The sequence below is a fragment of the Muntiacus reevesi genome, chromosome 9 (assembly GCF_963930625.1).
Source record: "Muntiacus reevesi chromosome 9, mMunRee1.1, whole genome shotgun sequence".
In the NCBI taxonomy this organism is placed as follows: Eukaryota; Metazoa; Chordata; class Mammalia; order Artiodactyla; family Cervidae; genus Muntiacus; species Muntiacus reevesi.
In genome coordinates, this window is record NC_089257.1 from 26,381,747 (window position 1) to 26,399,540 (window position 17,794).

A 17,794-nucleotide genomic window follows, 5' to 3' on the forward strand; every position below is an offset into this window, starting at 1 on the left:
AGGGCTGGGCAATCAGCATATGCTGTAGCACACCCTGGATCCTTCCAGAAACATGGCTCCTCTTCTCTAATCATCCTTGTACAACTTGACTTAGGTTACACACACGCATGTGCATGCTCACACACACACATACACACACGCTTGCACACAGCAAAAGAGGAAGGAACAAGACTTCCTGCCTCCACTACTCATCAAGCGATTCCATCTGAACTGACCAAGTTCACTCAGGGACCTGCAGGATGGCTTAGAGTCAGATGGTGGCAGAATAAGACAGATAAGAAAGCAGAGGGGTGGACTGGGGGGGGGAGGGCTCCAAGGCTTGTTATCTCTGGCCCCTTTGAACATTTTTCCTCTGCTATGAAGCAACGTCTGTCTTATCTAACCCCCACCCCGACTCCAGCTCAAATGAAGTGGGTGGAGCAGGTCCATCCACCCATTCTCCTCCTGCGGAGATGAAGTCACCTCCTGAGTTCTTTCCTCTGTGTCTGAGTATAGCTGGCAGGCGGTTTGATCGCCTGTCTCCCTCTCCTGCAGGTGTCCTCTGCGTGGCCCCAGGTGAGATGCCACAGGCTTATGGGTAAAATGTTCAGCTCCTACCTGTTGGGAGGGGAGCCCAGCTCCAGCTAACCTCGGCAGGTCCCGAACCAGATCGTCCCAGCTGGCCCTCCCTTTGTATTTCTTCATCCTACTCAAGACAGGCAGTTTATTAAATGTGCCATTTGATGAGGTGCAACCTTCATGCTTTGGAGGTGTGTTGCTTTAGATATACTCACATGGCAGAAAAACAGCTTTTTCTGTGAAAGTGTGAGCTACTTGGGGTTCTGGGAAATAATCCTTCACCTTTACAGATGGCTGGAACACACAGTATAGTCAGGACAGCACGGTAGATTGGAAAGAGTGATAATCATTTGAAGGAAAATTGAGGAGATATACCTTGTTTTTCGAGTTTAAAATTTATCTCACATGGGATAAAATGCACCCTTTTTAGGGTATAGTTTTATGAGTTTTGACAAATGTATACATACATGGACCCACCACCTCAATTAAGATCTAGAACAGAGACTTCCCACGTGGTCCAGTGGTTAAGACTTTATCGCCCAATGCAGACGGTGTGAGTTCGATCCCTGGTTGGGAAGCTAAGATCCCACGTCTTGCAGCCAAAAATGCAAAATATAAAATAGGAGCAATATTGTAACAACTACAACAAAAGCTTTAAAAATAGTCCACATTTATATATATATATATATATATATAGAGAGAGAGAGAGAGAGAGAGAGAGAGAGAGAACAGTTCTATAGACCCAGGAAGTTTCCTTGTGCCCTTTTTTGGGGTTGAATTGTGTTCCTGCAAAATTCATATGGTGAACTCCTAACTCTCAGTACCTCAGAATACGGCTTTATTTAGAGACAGAGTCTTCACAGAGGAAATCAAGTCAAAATGAGATCCATTAGAGTGGGCCCTAATCCAACATGACTGGTGTAAAAAGGAGATATTCGGACACACGTGCATGCACACACAGGATACCATGTGAACGCGGAGGTGTCCACCTACAAATCAAGGAGACAGGCCTGGAACAGGTCCTTTCCCCAGAGCCCTCAGCAGGAACCCACGTTGCCAGCAGTATGATTTTGGACTTTGAGAACCATCAGATGATTTTTATCATGTAACCCATCCAGTTTGAAGCACTTTGTCATGGCAACCCTTTGTATGAGTTTGTTATCAGCTAACTAACACAGCCCCCTTACAGTCCACCACCTGCCCCACCTCGGCACCCGGCAGGTACGGATCTGATTTTTGTGTCTATAGATTTGCTTTTTTCAGAAAGCTGTGTAAGTGGCATTATGTATGTAGCCTTTTGAATCTATTTTCATTCACTACAGTGCTTTTAAGATTCATCCACATTACTTTTTTTTTTTAATTCTTTTTATTTGCTGAAGAGGATTCCATTTTATGGATGTACCACAGTTTTATCCATTCACCAGTTGAAGAATATTTAGGTTATTTCAAGGTTTTAGGTATTGTGACTAAATTATCCATTAATATTCACATATAACACTTTTTTTGCATGTGGACCATTTCTCTTGGATAAATACCTAATGGTGGGATTCCTGAGTCACATGATAAGCATAGGTTTACATTTGCATGAAGCTACCAAATTTGTTTTCAAAGTGGCTGTTCTATCTTTGTATTCTTGCCAGCAATATATGAATATTTTAAGTGGTGTTTCATAGCTTCCCCACTGCACTTGGTCTGTTTTTGTTTTTGCCAATTGTATCTATGTATAGATATTTCATTGTGGTTTTACTTCCACTTTCCTAATGACTAAAGATGTTCAACATCTTTTTTGTGGTCATTTGCCATCTATATAATTTTTTTCTGTGAAGTATCTAGTCAAATATTTTCCCCATTTTTAATTGTTTTTTTAAAATATTTGAATTTGAGAGGATAAAAGTCCTTTATCAAATAAATACATGCTTTACAAATATTTCCTTCCAGACTATGACCTGTCTTTTTATTTTCTTAACAGTATTTTTTATAGAGCAGTGATTTTAAGTTTGAATGTAGTCCAATTTATTAAAAAAAATTTAATGGATAATGCTTTTGATATCATATTTAAGAAATCTTTACCCAAGGTCACAAAGTTCAGAATACCAGCTTTTCATGTTGACCGCACAGCTGATTCTCATCTTAGATGGGTCACTCATCCTTTCTCAGCCTTAGTTTATCTCTCTGTGAAATGTGGAGACTGAAATAATATTTTTCAAACTAATAGACAGCAAGGGGAATCCACTTTTAACTGAGATCATACATGGTACCCCAGCATATAAAATAGAAGTATCCTTGGGGTCTTGTCTTCCTGGGGTCTTGTAAGCCATGTTTCCTACCTTTCATTTGTACACAAACTACTCGATGCCCTTATGCAAATGAAGAAGCTGATTTGTAGGTCTGGAATAAAGATGAGGCTCCGCAGTTCTAACAAGCTCCGGGGAATGGCTGATGCTGGTCCAGGGACCTCACTTTGAGTGGCAAAACTCCAGAGTTCTCTCAAGGACAAAATGTGAAGTCTACTTTTCTCAACATAGGACTTTGAATTTCTGCAGTATATTTCTTCCAAGGAGAGAATAATTTTTCCACCTCAATAATTCTCCTTCCCTCCTATGTGCCCCATTATTACCCCCAGTTAGCTGATGGGTACACCAAGGCCAAGGTTTGAGCCAAGTTCTCTGGAATGTGGCAGGATCAGTAGAGAGGAATGCTGCCAGCAGCTGGCGACATGCACCATCATGAACTGTATAGCAGAGTGAGTGTAATACTGAGAACTTGTTCTGTTTTATCAGAAACTCAAGCTGGCTTAAGGAAGAGAGGGACGTTTTTTGACCCATGTAACTAAAATATCTGAGGTTATGCTGGCCGCAGATATAGTTGGAGCTAGAAGTTTCAATGCTATCATACAAATAATGGCTCTGAAAATTTTAGTTCTGTGCACCTCTGAATTGATTTCACTCCCAAGCAGGCTCTTCACATGCCATGATAAGAAGACCACTGGGTGATCTAGGCCCACATTTGGTCAGCTGAGAACCACGAACAGAAAGGCAAGTCCCTGTTCCCAATAGTTTTATCAAAAATTTTACATTTGAACTTCACTGGCTTAGCTCAGGCCTATCTATGTAATAATGACTGTGGCCAATGAGCCTGTGGGATGCTGTGATCTGATGGACCAGGCCTAAACGATGCTTATAGCCTGAGGATGAAGTCAGCCTCACCTGAACCACATAGAGTCCAGAAAGAAATTTCCAAAATAAAGGGTAATATTGCTTGCTTAATGGGCAAACAACAGTGTCTGCTACACTCATTATAAATTCATATATGTGAAAACCTATGTTGTTGGTTTTGATTTTGAAGGGGGAAGAGGAAACAAGAATCTGTAACTCTGGCCACTCAGGAGACCTTCTCATGTGTCTTAGATCCCTCAACTCTTCCTTGGCACTCAATCTGTTTTAAGCTCCTTGGACTCCCTTTCTCCAATTTCACTGCAGCCCCCAACCTCTAACACCCAAGATTTTCTTGCTGTCTTTTCCAGTCTGACAAATGTATTTCAAGGCTAAACATTTGTATTCCTATTATCTCAGAGTTCCTTGGGACTTGAAGTGAGAATTGCAAGAGAGGACAATACTTGATACAAAATAATTGTAATCCAAAGGTGGAATTTCAGGCAGTGGGGGATTCCACCACCACCCCCCCCCCCGCCCCCCAGGACCGAAGGATCTCCTTTTTACTGCCAAATCATCCATCTGATTTTACTGACTTACAAAATTGGCCAAGGTCACAGCCTTCTAGCCCTAAAGCAATCCCCTCTTTCTGGAGGTGGCAGTAGAAACAGGTAGAGTCAGGGCTGGGCTGATTCAAGGCAATGTCAGGGCTCTCTTGGGAGGAACCCTTAAACAGGAGTGCAGGTGGCAACCCCTGCCTATTGACAGTGTGAAAAGCCTGTAAGTTGAGACCTCAGGAGGGGAACATTCTTGATTTCTGTCTGGCAGACAGAAGAGGCTGGTTGGGGCCTGACAGTCTTCAACTTCAGTCACTCAGGTGGTGAGAAACACCCCTTAACTGTCAGTCTGCAGGCAGGTCCACACGGCTCCGCAGCAGCAGGATGATGGCTCTGGCTACAAAAGAGCCAGTTCTGGCCAAAGATGGAACTTTTTGTTTGTGTGTGTGTGTGTGTGTAGGATCGAGTTGATGTCCTGTAATGTCGGGTTAGTCTGATCGGGCATTTTATTGAATGACACAAATTCCAGTTTCAGTAACAGTACCCCAGTGTCAACAGTGGATGTAAATAGATTGTCTTATAAAATGAGAACATACGTGCACAGTGTCCCAACCTCCCCTCCCGCGTATGTGAGCTATGAGACCACACTTGGCACTCGCAGGCACCCCTCCCTCCCTCACCCAGCACACAATGACCCCCTTTATGCACTGCCTGCCGGCTTCCATGGGAAGGGCGCTCAGCGTGTGCAGAGTCTGACTACAGTACCACTGTACCTGGTAATCATTAACCCGAAATGGCATTTATGATGGTGAGAGGTGGTGTGTGCTGCGCTCTCTTCATCCCTCCAGCAAACAGAATGTACTGACTCTAAACAGGTAGGACCAGTTGCTGCTAGGCCCTTGGAGACACTGTGTTCTGCGGTGGAATTAGCCGTGCATAATGGGCCCATTCAAGCTGGCAGCAGGAGCTTTCCTCTCTGGGCTGCATAAATCCAGGAGCTGGGCCTGGACCCCAGGGGCTGGAGGGCAGGTTTAGGTTTCTAAATGGGCTTTGTTCACTCACTGGAAGAGAAAGCTCCAAAGCCAAGCTCGATACCCTGGGAACAGGGCTTTAAGCTTCAAACAGATTCCCTCAGGAGTCAGGGGCTGAATAATCCCTTTGAGCTGCTTCAGATCTGATACAAGGTTCGATCACCTTAGGGCCTTTTCATGTAATGATTGGTCAGGGGAGGGAAAGCTATGCTTGAAGAGCAGCTATGCTTGAAGAGCAGCTGGGGTTGAGGTGAGGAAAAAGACCCAGAGGAGTTTTATCCTGCCAAATCATCCATCCGGTTTTACTGGACCTACAAAATTGTCAGGTTAGTCAACTACCTAACCAGAGGAGTTAGGTAGTTGACTCAAAACACACAGCCAACTTGGCCCAGAACTGGAGGCAACACAGGCACAGACCTCCCAATTCTTGCTTTGACTTCTTTGAGGGAGATTCTGTTCCTACCAAGGCTCCTCAGACAAGAAGCCAGGCGTTACTCGTTCCGTGGGCCCCTGCTACTTATTTTATTTGGGTGGAAGAGAAACAGGGGTATGGCAAACTTAGAGCAGGAAGGTTCCAGTCTGGGTTCTGGGCCCAGTAGTTGTATGATGGTAGGTCCATCCCTTCAAGTCTTTGGACCTTGGTTTCCTCACCTGCAAAGAGAAAGCCATGACAGATGACCTCCAGAGTCACCCTTAGCACTAATGTTCAGTAGAGAACATTCAGCCACGGACAGGGGCACCTGGGGAAGCTCGAGTGATGGGAATGGTCCTGTGGGATGAAATGGCTGAAAGGGAAAAAGAAAACTTAAAGATGACATCAATTTGAAACTTTTATCTTCCTACCACTGATTCACTGGAGTCCTCTTAGAAAATGATAAAGTGCTAATTAGAATCTTAGAGTCCTGGGACTCCACTGGTGGTCCAGTGGATAATACTCCAAGCTCCCAATGCAGGGGGCCCGTGTTCAATCCCTGGTCAGGGAATTAGATCCCAAATTTACCTGCAATGCAGGAGGCGAAAGAGACATGGGTTCGATCCCTAGGTGGGGAAGATCCCCTGGAGTAGGAAATGGCACCCCCCCCACTCTAGTATTCTTGCCTGGAAAATTCCATGCATAGAGGAGCCTGGTGCGCAACAGTCCATGGGGTCGCAAAGAGTCCATCACAACAGAGCACACATGAACACTTCAGCAACTAGAGCTTGCAGGCCGCAACTACAGGTCCCACGTGCTGCAATCCAGATGGAAGATTCCACTTACTGCAACTAAGATCCAGTGCAACCTTATAAATTAAAATAAAAAATTGTGAGTTCTTTTTCTTTCATTCTTTTCCTTGTCAAATGTAGTGTCTTGGCCAAGGTTACAGGGAGAATTGGTAACAGGTCTCCCAGTTCCGGTCGGGAAAGCTTTCGAGTGGCCATGTGACTACTGGGTTCAGTAGCTAGTGACTAGACCATCCCTCAGCAACTGTGGGAACAGCAGGAAACATGATGTCAGTGATGGAGCTCAGACCCTGTGCTATACACATTATCTTCAGTTCAGTTCAGTTCACTCGCTCAGTCGTGTCCAACTCTTTGCGACCCCATGAACTGCAGCACGCCAGGCCTCCCTGTCCATCACCAACTCCCGGAGTTTACTCAAACTCATGTCCATCGAGTCAGTGATGCCATCCAGCCATCTCATCCTCTGTCGTCCCCTTCTCCACCTGCCCCCAGTCTCTCCCAGCATCAGGGTATTTTCCAGTGAGTCAACTCTTCGCATGAGGTGGCCAAAGTACTGGAGTTTCATCTTCAGCATCAGTCCTTCCAATGAACACCCAGGACTGATCTCCTTTAGGATGGACTGGCTGGATCTCCTTGCAGTCCTTTACCTACATCAGTTCATTTCTTTCTTTAAATTAAAAACCTAAAACAAACAAACCTATGTCTCATTTAAATGTTTTCTGTTTTACAATTATTCTCTGTGCTTTTTCAGTCTTTTAACCTTCTTGAGGCTAAGTCCAAGATTTCTCCGGGTAAATGTCATATTGCACTTGAAAATATGTGGGTTATTTTCAAGTATCCTTTGATATTGATTTCTAACATTGTTTCACAGTTATAAGAGAACAGACTTTTTTGTATGATTTCAATCCCTTTAGACCATGAAATTTTTGCACCTTGTTTTACATCCCTGGGTATGTTCCAATATCTCTTGGTTTATAGGCTATGGGGACTTGACTAGAATTTGTACCCTGCTGGTGGGTGAAAATTGTATAAATCTTAATTATGTGGAATTGGTTCATAGTGTTTTTCAGGTCTACTGTATCTTTCTACCTTTCTATTTATTCTATTAATTTTCAAGATTTTGATACTGAAAATCCAACTACAAATCTTAATTTACTGATTTAAAAAATAATTGTCATATATAGTGGAACTATATGTAACTTTGTTCTGTGTTTTCCAAGTCTCCTGTAAATGTGTTATCATACTTTCATAATTTAAAACCTAAAAACTTAAAAAAAAAAAACCTACAATAGGTATACTTGAACCTAATATAACAGTATATGTCAACTATATCTCAATTAAAAAATCCACAACCTATGACAGGTGTGCTCTTACCAGTTTCATATAAAGATATGGAAAGTAAAGCTTAGAGGATGATTTGTCTAAAGTCAGAAGGTTTAAAATTCGAACCCAAGCATTCTGGCTGCTGAATCTGCTTACCTAGTCATGGCACCATGTTGCCTAGATATGGGCTTTTATTCAGAGTTATGGAAATATTCCATAAAGATGGATTTTAAAGTGCTCTCAGCATTCCTGATTGGGAAACCCATTGGTGAATCGGGCACTCTCTTGACGGGCTGCATGCCTTCCTTGGTACACTGGGACAAGGGCCTGGGACAGAGCCCCAATTATTCTCCCCTTAGGCTCTCCAGCTCCTGAAAAAGGGTTTCTTCTCCAGGTACAGTGTTGCCAGGCTTTCTAACACCCTGGACCTGGCCAGTGGGTGATCTCACACAGAGTCAGCTTGCCTAGAAATCTCCATAAAGGAAGAAAACATTGTAATCCTTCTCTTTCACCTGCTACTAAACCCGTCAGTCCCAAGGCCCTGGAAACTCTAGCCCCATAAAGATCCTCTTCCAGTGTCTTCATGTGATGCTTGGGTGGGGAGAAGGGGTTTGACGGAGCAATGGGAGTAATCGGTCGCTTTCAAAATGAACAGAGCCTCTTGACATATTTTTCTCTTATCTTGTCCTGGAGAAATTCATTTCTGATATAATCCTCAAAATGGAAAATGAGCAGTGTGACTTTTTCCCAAATGGACAGGCCAAATCTGGCCCGAAGAGGCTCAACAACTGGCATCCTGTCCCAGACCCCTGAGTGGAGGCAGAGAGAGACCGAGGTACCCAGTGTGTTGCCAGAGGCCTCCTTTGCTCTGGGGTATCATGACATCAGGTCACAGAATATGCCTCCTGATGACATTCAGTTCTAGGAAAAATGCTTTGCTTTATCAAACTAGAGCTGGCTGACCTCAGGAGAGCATGTCCCTGGGACCCCTTGGCCCTTGCAGCAGGCCTGAGCTGGACTCACTTCAGTCTCACAAGCAGCTAAAGATGACTGGGCTTGTGGGGTCAAAGTTCACAAAACACAGCCCACGAGGGTTCTGATTTGTCTTAGACTGTGGGATTCCCCAGTGGCGCAGTGGTAAAGTATCCGCCTGTCAATGCGGGAGACACCAGAGATCTGGGTTCAATCCCTGGGTCCTAGAGTAGGAATGGCAACCTGTTCCAGTATTCTTGCCTGGAAAATCCCATGGACAGAGAAGCTTACTGGGCTACAGTTCACAGGATGGAGTGCATGTGTGATAAGTTGCTTCACTAGAGTGGGTTGCCATGCCCACCTCCAGGGGATCTTCCCAATCCAGTAATTAAACCCGAGTCTCTTATGTCTCTTGCATTGGTGAGCAGGTTTTTTTTTTTTTTTTTTTTTTAATCACTAGTGCCACCTGGGAAAGCCCATAGGGTAAAGTAGGAAATCCGCTCCAGTGTTCTTGCCTATAAAATTCCATGGACAGAGGAGCCTAGCAGGCAGATTCTGTCCTCACCAGGCACCAGAGTCAAATGCCCCTTCTTATTTTTTTCTTGGCCACATCATACAGCATGTGGGCTCCTAGTTCCCCACCCAGGGATTGAACCCACACCCCTTGTGTTGGAAGCACAGAGTTTTAATCTCAGTTCAGGGAAGTCCCTGGACTGCCCCTTCTCCAGGGAAATTCTTCCATTACCCTCAGTCTGGGTTACATCCCCTGTGATTCTCCATTGTAGCTCTTATGATTCCCGGTGCAATTATACATTTACTACAAGTCCCTTCTCCAAAGCTGTCAGCTCCACAGAGGAGAAGAGTGTCTGATGGATCCGTCAGTACTCAGAGATAGTGCCTGTTCAGGTCCAGACCACCGCAATAAAGCAGGTATCACAACAAAGCTAGCCACATGAAAGTTTTGGTTTCCCAGTGCAAATACAAGTTCTGTTCCTACTATATTGCAGTCTATTAACTGTGCAATATAGCCTTATTTCTAAGAAAAGCACTGTACCTACCTTAATTTAAAAATAACTTATTGCCCCAAAAGGCTAACCATTGTCTGAGCTTTCAGTGAATTTTAGTAGTAACATTAAAGATCACTGTTCACAGATCACCATAATAAATATGCTAATAATGAAAAAGTTTTAAATCCTGAGAGAATCACCAAAATGTGACCCAGGGACATGAAGTGAGCAAATGGTGTTGGAAAAATGGTACCGATAGAATGGTTCAGTTCATAGTTGCCATAAACCTTCAATTTGTAATAAAACAGACTATCTGTGAAGTACAGTAAAACAAGGTATGCCTGTTCAGTGCTGGCACTTAGAACACATTCATTAAATATTTGTCGAATGAAGGAGGTAGAGGATATTACATCAAAAATCGATAAGAAAATATTGGAAGTAGAAATGATCTTACATGTTTATTTCAACCCTGGAAAGGGAGGCTAGGGCTGATAAAGTGACTTGTTCAAGGTCACAGGGCTGGGTGATGAGAGCACTAAAACAGAATCCAAGACTCTCTGCTTCAGTTCACTCCTTGAGGGGGTTAATTTTCATGTCTGCTCCTAACGAAAGCTCTTCTGTGGAGTGTTCCTATCCCTCTGCTCCAAATACAACTGTCATCTATTCTCTTCTCTGCATCCCTATGGCCATACTCTAGGCCAACCCACCATCATCTCTTGCCTGGAATTTCAGAAGCTTCCTAAGAAGTCTCTCAATTTCTCCCCTCCCCTCTTCATTCCCTCGACACACAGGAACTTCAGTGATTTTTCTGTTTTTAACGTACGCATCACAACATGTCATTCCTCTGCTTCAATCTCCTCAGTGATGTCCCAAATGTAACCACAGTCACTCCTTATCTAGGTCTCTGAGCCCTGCATCCTCTGGTCCTTGCCTCCCTCTCTTCTCCTCATCACTCTTCCTTTCACCAGCCACATTCTAACCCTGCTGGCCTCTTCTGTTGCTCAAACACTTCAGGTTTGCAGTTTCTTCTGCCTGGAATACTTTCTGCACATCTATTCATCCATCATTTCACAGTCTCACTTCTGACCATCCTGTGTGAAGTAACTTATCCTGCACTTCCACAGCACACTCATCACATTTGCTACGTTTGCAACATAAATCACTCTCTGAAATCATCTTTAAAAAAACGAAACAAAACTGATTTGTTTGCTTGTGTACTATCTGCCAAATCATACCCAACTGTAACCCCCATGAGAGTAAGAACTGTCTTATATCTCTGTATGTCTGGTACATCAATCAACATCCATATATGTTCAGTGAATTTGTTGAATGAATTAGTACTTGGAACCACTTCTATTTAATTGGAGTTACTTTCATGGATTTGTTCCTGAAGGTGGTGACAAAGAATTAGCTCATCCAACACCCTAGAGTGTTTATGGAGTAAAGGAAGACACTCAGATAAGCCAAACATTTCCAAAACAACATCAGACTCGCCAGAAGGGCTGGTAAAAATAGAACTTGTTGGGAGCCATTCAGCACCCAGGACTGAGTCAGGAAGTCGCGGGGCTTCCCAGGTGGCGCTAGTGGTAAAGAACTCACCAGCCAATGCAGAAGTTCGATCCCTGGTTAGAAAGATCCCCTGGAAGAGGGAGGGCATGGCAATCCACTCCAGTATTCGTGCCTGGAGAATCCCATGGACAGAGGAGCCTGGCAGGCTACAGCCCACAGGGTTGCAAAGAATCAGACACAATTGAAGCGACTTAGCACACAAGCACACAGGAAATTTTTGGCTACTGAGAGAAAGTGGGCCAGTTTGGAAAACCACTGGGTAATGGGATCCAGCGCCAAGTACATGTTTTTATCTTTGACCTTGTATCTACGCTTCTGGGAAATAATCCTAACCACAGAAAAACTTTGTGTACAGAGATATTTATCACACCTTGCTTATAAACATGCAAATTTAAAAACAAGAGAAATGTTCCAAAGTAGGATAAATGATTAAGGAAACTATGATACGGTCACTTGATGGACATTAAACTTACAAATATGTTTCTACATGAAAAGTATTTTGACTTTGTCATAATCTGAGTACTCGTGATTGTTGGTTCACAACCTCAGAAGTTTCCTGAATGATATTTGAAACCGGCCCCCATACATGAAGCACAAGGAGAGAAAGAAGAGGGAGGCAGACCACTTTAGATGGGCAGGTGGCAGGTTTAATAAGCAAGGAGACTTAAGTACATGGCTTGGTTTGAGGGGCTGCAATACGAGTAGATCTTCATACCCACCTGCCAGAATCTTAAAAGGTTATACAGAGGACTTGATGGGGTGGAGGGAAGACTGGAAGGAATTATATTAAAAAGCTCAGAGCAATTATGCTAAGCTTGTTAGGTATGAGTGGTTTTCTTTTCTCCATTCTCCATGAAGCGGTCCTATAGTCTCTATAACTTACCAAGCACGCACGCTCAGTTGCGTTTTAGAACGAAGGGCAAAATTGGAGGACTCACGTTTCAACACTTAACTACTAAACTATAATAATTAGAGCAATTTCTTCTACGTGTAAAGATAAACATATGGATAAAAACACAGAAATAGACTTATGTATTTAAGGAAAATTAATTTTTGACAAAGATGCCAAGGTAATTTGTGGGGAAAGAATAGCCTTTTCAGTCAATGGTGCAGAAACTATTGGACATCCATATGCAAAAATGTTGAAATTTTTTTGATCATATACACAAAATTAATTTTGAGTGAATCAGAGACATACATTTCAGTTGAAACAATAAAAGTTTTAGGATAAAATGTAAAAGATCTTGGAGATACTGAGTTACACAAAGATTTCTTAGATGTGATATAAAAAACAAAAACTAATTTTCTATAATCAAATTTAATTTAAAGGTTTTTTCTCTTTGAAAGAGAATGCTAATAAAAATGCAGTCCATAGACTAGAGGAAATATTTGCAAAGAACTGCAAGTGTAAATGTTTGTATAGTCTTTCTTCATAATCACCAAAAATAAGAAACAATTCAAATATCTATTTACTGGCTAATGGATAAACAAATTTTGGTACATGCACACACTTAAATACTACTCAGCAATGTAAATAAACACACTAAAGACAAGTGTGATAAGTCTCAAAAACATTGTGCTAGGAGAAACGTCCTAGATAGGGGGCTTCCCAGGTGGTGCTGGTGGTAAAGAACCCACCTACCAATTCAGGAGACATAGGAGACAGGGCTTTGATCCCTGGATTGGGAAGATCCCCTGCAGGAGGACATTGCAACCCACTCCAGTATTCTTGCCTGGAGAATCCCATGGAGAGAGAAGCCTGGCGGGCTAGAGTCCATAGGGTCACAAACAACTGGACACGACTGAAGCAACTTAGCACGCAAGAGAAACATACCACATACATAAAATTGTAGGACTGTAGGAATCCTTTTATTTGACATGCGGGAAAAGGTGAAAATATAGGGACAAATATCAGAACAGTGGCCACTAAGGATGAGGATGGGGAGATGGTGTTGAATGTGAAGGGGAACAAGGGAACTTTTTGAAGTAATGGCTATTTTATGTATTTTAGATTGTAATGGTGGCTACGTGACTATTTATTACATTTGTTGAAACTCATGGAAATGTGTACTTCAAAAGGGTGAATTTTACAGTGTGTAAATTATATTTCAATACACCTGAGCAAAGGAAAAATAAAGAGAATGGTAAGAGAGGAATTGTAGACACCAAAAAAGAGGTAAGCCTCTCAAGGAGTTTCACTAAAAATGAGAGATGAAATGGCATGTTTGCTGGCAGGTGAAGTCAAGTCAATGTGAAGTGAAGCTTTAAGATTTTATTTTACAGTCATTTTTTGACAATGGAGCGAGAGCACTGAGTTTGTTCATTGACAAGAATAGTCCAACAGTGAGAGAAGAGGATTAAAGGGACAGAGTCCCTGAAGTGTTGAGCCCAGGTGGACGTACTGCTTTCAGAAAGGAGCATGGGCAATATTCTTTACAACGGGAAAGTAAAAGTGAAAGTGTTAGTCACTCGTCGTGTCCGACCCTTTGTGACCCCCATGGACTGTAGCCGGCCAGGCTCCCCTGACCGTGGAATTCTCCAGGCAAGAATACAGGAGTGGGTAGCCATTCCCTTCTCCAGGGGAATCTTCCCTACCCAGGGGTTGAACCTGGGTCTCCTGCACTGCAGGGAGATTCTTTACCCTCTGTGCCACCAGGGAAGCCCTTATAACAGGAGGGAGGGCCCAATATGTGGGTCTCAATGCCAGCAGTTGGTAGATGCTGTGGTGGACATCTGGACATTTTCTGCTGATTGCTTTTGTTTTCTATGTGAGTAGAAACCAAGGTCAACAGCTGAGAGAGCTTTCACTATTAATGACTACCAGCTCACCTAAATCTGGCTATTTCTTGTTATCTTCACTAAACTACAAGCTGCAATGCACCGTGCCTTGTATTTGGCTATCACCAAGTGATACTCCAAGTGCAGCCAACAGATCAGCTAATTGGACCACATAGTGTTAAGCAATTCCATTTTGTGGTTGTTGTTGTTGTTGTTGTTGATTTGTTTTTTATTTGAACTGACCAGAAACTTTGGGGCAAGATATTCCCGGCTGGAGTTCAACTTCAGCTTCAGTTTTATAGCTCTTGTCTGTCTGTCTTTCTTCCCTGCCCTTTATCTGGGCATCATCTGCTCAACTAAATGAAGTACAAACTGTCAACAGAAGTCCAACCCAGAGATCTCTGGCTCTTGAATCCATCCAGCATCCTGTCTCTTTAGATGCCATTTATTACACTAATGCCTTTCTCAGTATCTCAGTATCTAAATTTAACTTGATTTCCCTCTCCTCTAAAAACCTTTTTTCCTCTTTATCCAGTATTCCCACCTCAGTAAGTGCCACAACTGTTGGGATTCTCTTTCTTTCTTCCCTTTATCTCCATCCTCTGTTGCTTCCATCTTTGGGCTATCAGCAAGATCTCTTTGTCCTTTCATCTCTATTTCCTCAATCTCGACCATGACTAACACCTTTTATTTGGACTACTGAAATGACTTCCTTAATTTTCTCTGTTTAAGCCCCTGCATGCATGGAATCTATTATTCATCATGGCATACAAAACTTTATCTGACCTGAATCTTGCCTATCTCTCAAACCTCATTTCACGCACTCTCCACTTGCTTACTCTTGTCTGGTTGCACTGATCTTTCATTTCTCTGAATATCACATGCTCTTCCTGGCTCAGACTATTTTCTCTGCCCCTTTGCCTGGAAGTTCCTCCATCTGCTCCTCAAACGTCTGGCTGTCTCTCACCTTTAAGATCTCTGCATAGTTGCCACCACCTCAGTAATGCCTTCCCTGACTCCTTTATTTCAAAGTCATTCCCTAATTCCTTATAAAAGTCATTGATTTTGTAAGTCTAACCTCTTTTATTTTGCTTCTGTTCCTAAAATCTTTTTTAGTTTATTTCTCCACTAGACTGAATGTACAAATGGACAATAGCCACACTACATATAAAAATAGAACTTTGACTTACAACCTACAGCAAACAGCCCAGTAAACCAACCCCTTTATCTATAATAAACAACCCAGGAAGCCAGCCTGCTTTAAGTCAGACTTGCAGGAAGTCAGATTTCCATCTCCAGTGACAATCTAGAGTTAAAAAATATTTCTGTGACAGTTGGCCCCAAATGCCAAGAGTTGGTTAATAACTATAATTTGTAGGTTCCTTCCAACTTAGGACTAAATCAAAGGAAGTCAAATATGTATCCCTAATCAATTGTATAGGATGATGCCCTGCTTCTAGTTTGGGTGCCTGTAGCTTCCCTATGCTAATAGCCTCCAATCAGGCCATACATGAACTCTTCCTTTCTTTCCACTCTAAAGCTTTCCCACTTCCCTATCAGCCTTTGAGCTTTTTGCCAAAATGCATCTGCCTGCCTGCCTACCTGCCTGCTAAGCTGCTTCAGTCGTGTCCAACTCTGTGTGACACTATGGACCGTAGTCCGCCAGGCTCCTCTATCCATGGGATTCTCCAGGTTAGAATACTGGAGTGGGTTGCCCTGCCCTCCTCCAGGGGATCTTCCCAACCCAGGGATTGAACCTGTGTCTCTTGTATCTCCTGAATTGACAGGCAGGTTTTTACCACTGACACCACCTGAAGTGAAGTGAAAGTCGTTCATTCGTGTCCGACTCTTTGCAACTCCAAGGACTGTAAAATTCATGGAACTCTCCAGGCCAGAATTCTCCTCATTTAGCTGAACTGAAGTGGAGAACCTTTCTCCGGGGGATCTTCCCAACCCAGGATTCGAACCCAGGTCTCCCACATTGCAGGCAGATTCTTTACCAGCTGAGCCACCAGGGCCATCTGCGAAGCCCAAAATGCAGCTGACTCCTTTGCTATGGCAAGCTCAGAATAAATAGCCTTTGGTTTTTTCATTTGATCTATAAAAACAAACGGACTGTGCCTTGCTTATGATTGTATCATCAAAGCAACAATGTCTACTCAATAAATAATTGGTGAATAGGTGAATGAATTAGTAAATGGAAATCTAAAATCATTAGTTGGATAGACAATCTTTCCCCATTCTGGCTTCGAACTTATTCCTTGCCATATCCACTCATCCATTCTCCAAGCTTAATTTCTCAACCAAATCACATATATTCTTCTCTATAACACAATTGAAGTTTTTTCTTCTCCATGAAATCTTTCTTTCTTTTTTTTTTTTATTACTCAAGCCTTTGCTTACTCTCCCTTCCCTGAATTAAAGCAGCACAAACTACCCCATTTGGTTTTTAATTTCTTTTAGTTCAGAAGATGTCTATTCTGAGATTGACGGTTGAATTCTCTGGTACCATTCATGGTGTCTAGCACAAGCCATAATACAAAAAATAATGATAATAGCAGTTTGATCTGTTATTTATTTAATCTGTTAATAATGCTGAGGGTTATATATTGCTACTATCCTCATTTTACATATGAGGAAATTGAGGCACAGAAATTTTTTTGCCTAATCTAATAAATTAGTAAAAGGTAGAGCTGAGGTTTGAATTCAGTTCTGCCTAAATTATGCTGAATATATGTCAGAGTTACATACTATATGAACTACTTTCCATATACTGTACACATACTAGGTCCTCAATAAATGTTTCTGAAATTGATGAAATAACCAAATTGAAAAGTTCCATAAACAAAGTAGAAAAGAGAACAGGACTCTTTAGGATGTCCAAAAGGTTAAATGCAGCAAAGGTCATGGTGACTGGATAAGATGAAGTAGTGACCCGACGTCCTGCATTCTAACCCTAGCCTCCTGCTGTGATTCTAAGACAAGTTCTTTCTTCTCCAGGGTTTTTCTTCACCCATCTCATACTACATTGGCACTTCCACCTCCCTTGAAACTGTTTCCCAAGATGGAACCAAACAGTGACTGTAAGATATTTGGTGATAACACTAACCATTCTTTCCTTGGTGAGCACGTTAAGATCAATTCGACCATCCTTTCTGAGGAATGGTGCTGGATCCTAAGGAGAATGCTGTCAGCAAGCAGGCAAATTGCTCATGCCTTGTAGCAGTTTGTGATAAGGAAACATGGAATTCAATTCAATGAGTTCATAGACCTTCCCCCACCTGCTACATCAAAGTTGGAATGAATCGCTATTTCATATGATACAGATTTATGTGTAATTTTGAATGTAAATTGAGTAGAATAATTGGAAAGATCTTTTTGACTGGCTAGACATGAGGTGTTATAATACTACTATACCTGCAAAATTGTCAAGAATCTCTTTGAGAAGAGATTTGAAAACATTTGCATTTCACAGGTGACTCAGTGGGTAAAAACCCACCTGCAATGTAGGAGATGCAGGAGATGTGGGTTTGATCCCTGAGTCAGGAAGATCTTCCTGGAGGAAGACATGGCAACTCACTCCAATATTCTTGCCTGGAGAATCCCATGACAGAGGAGACTGGCAG

At 42.5% G+C, this 17,794-nt stretch overlaps 1 pseudogene; it reads left to right on the forward strand.

Annotated features, from left to right (window-relative positions):
• The first annotated feature begins 452 nt into the window (after positions 1–452).
• Positions 453–17,794, forward strand: part of LOC136175736 (protein kintoun pseudogene) — an 84,544-nt pseudogene continuing 67,202 nt past the window's right edge.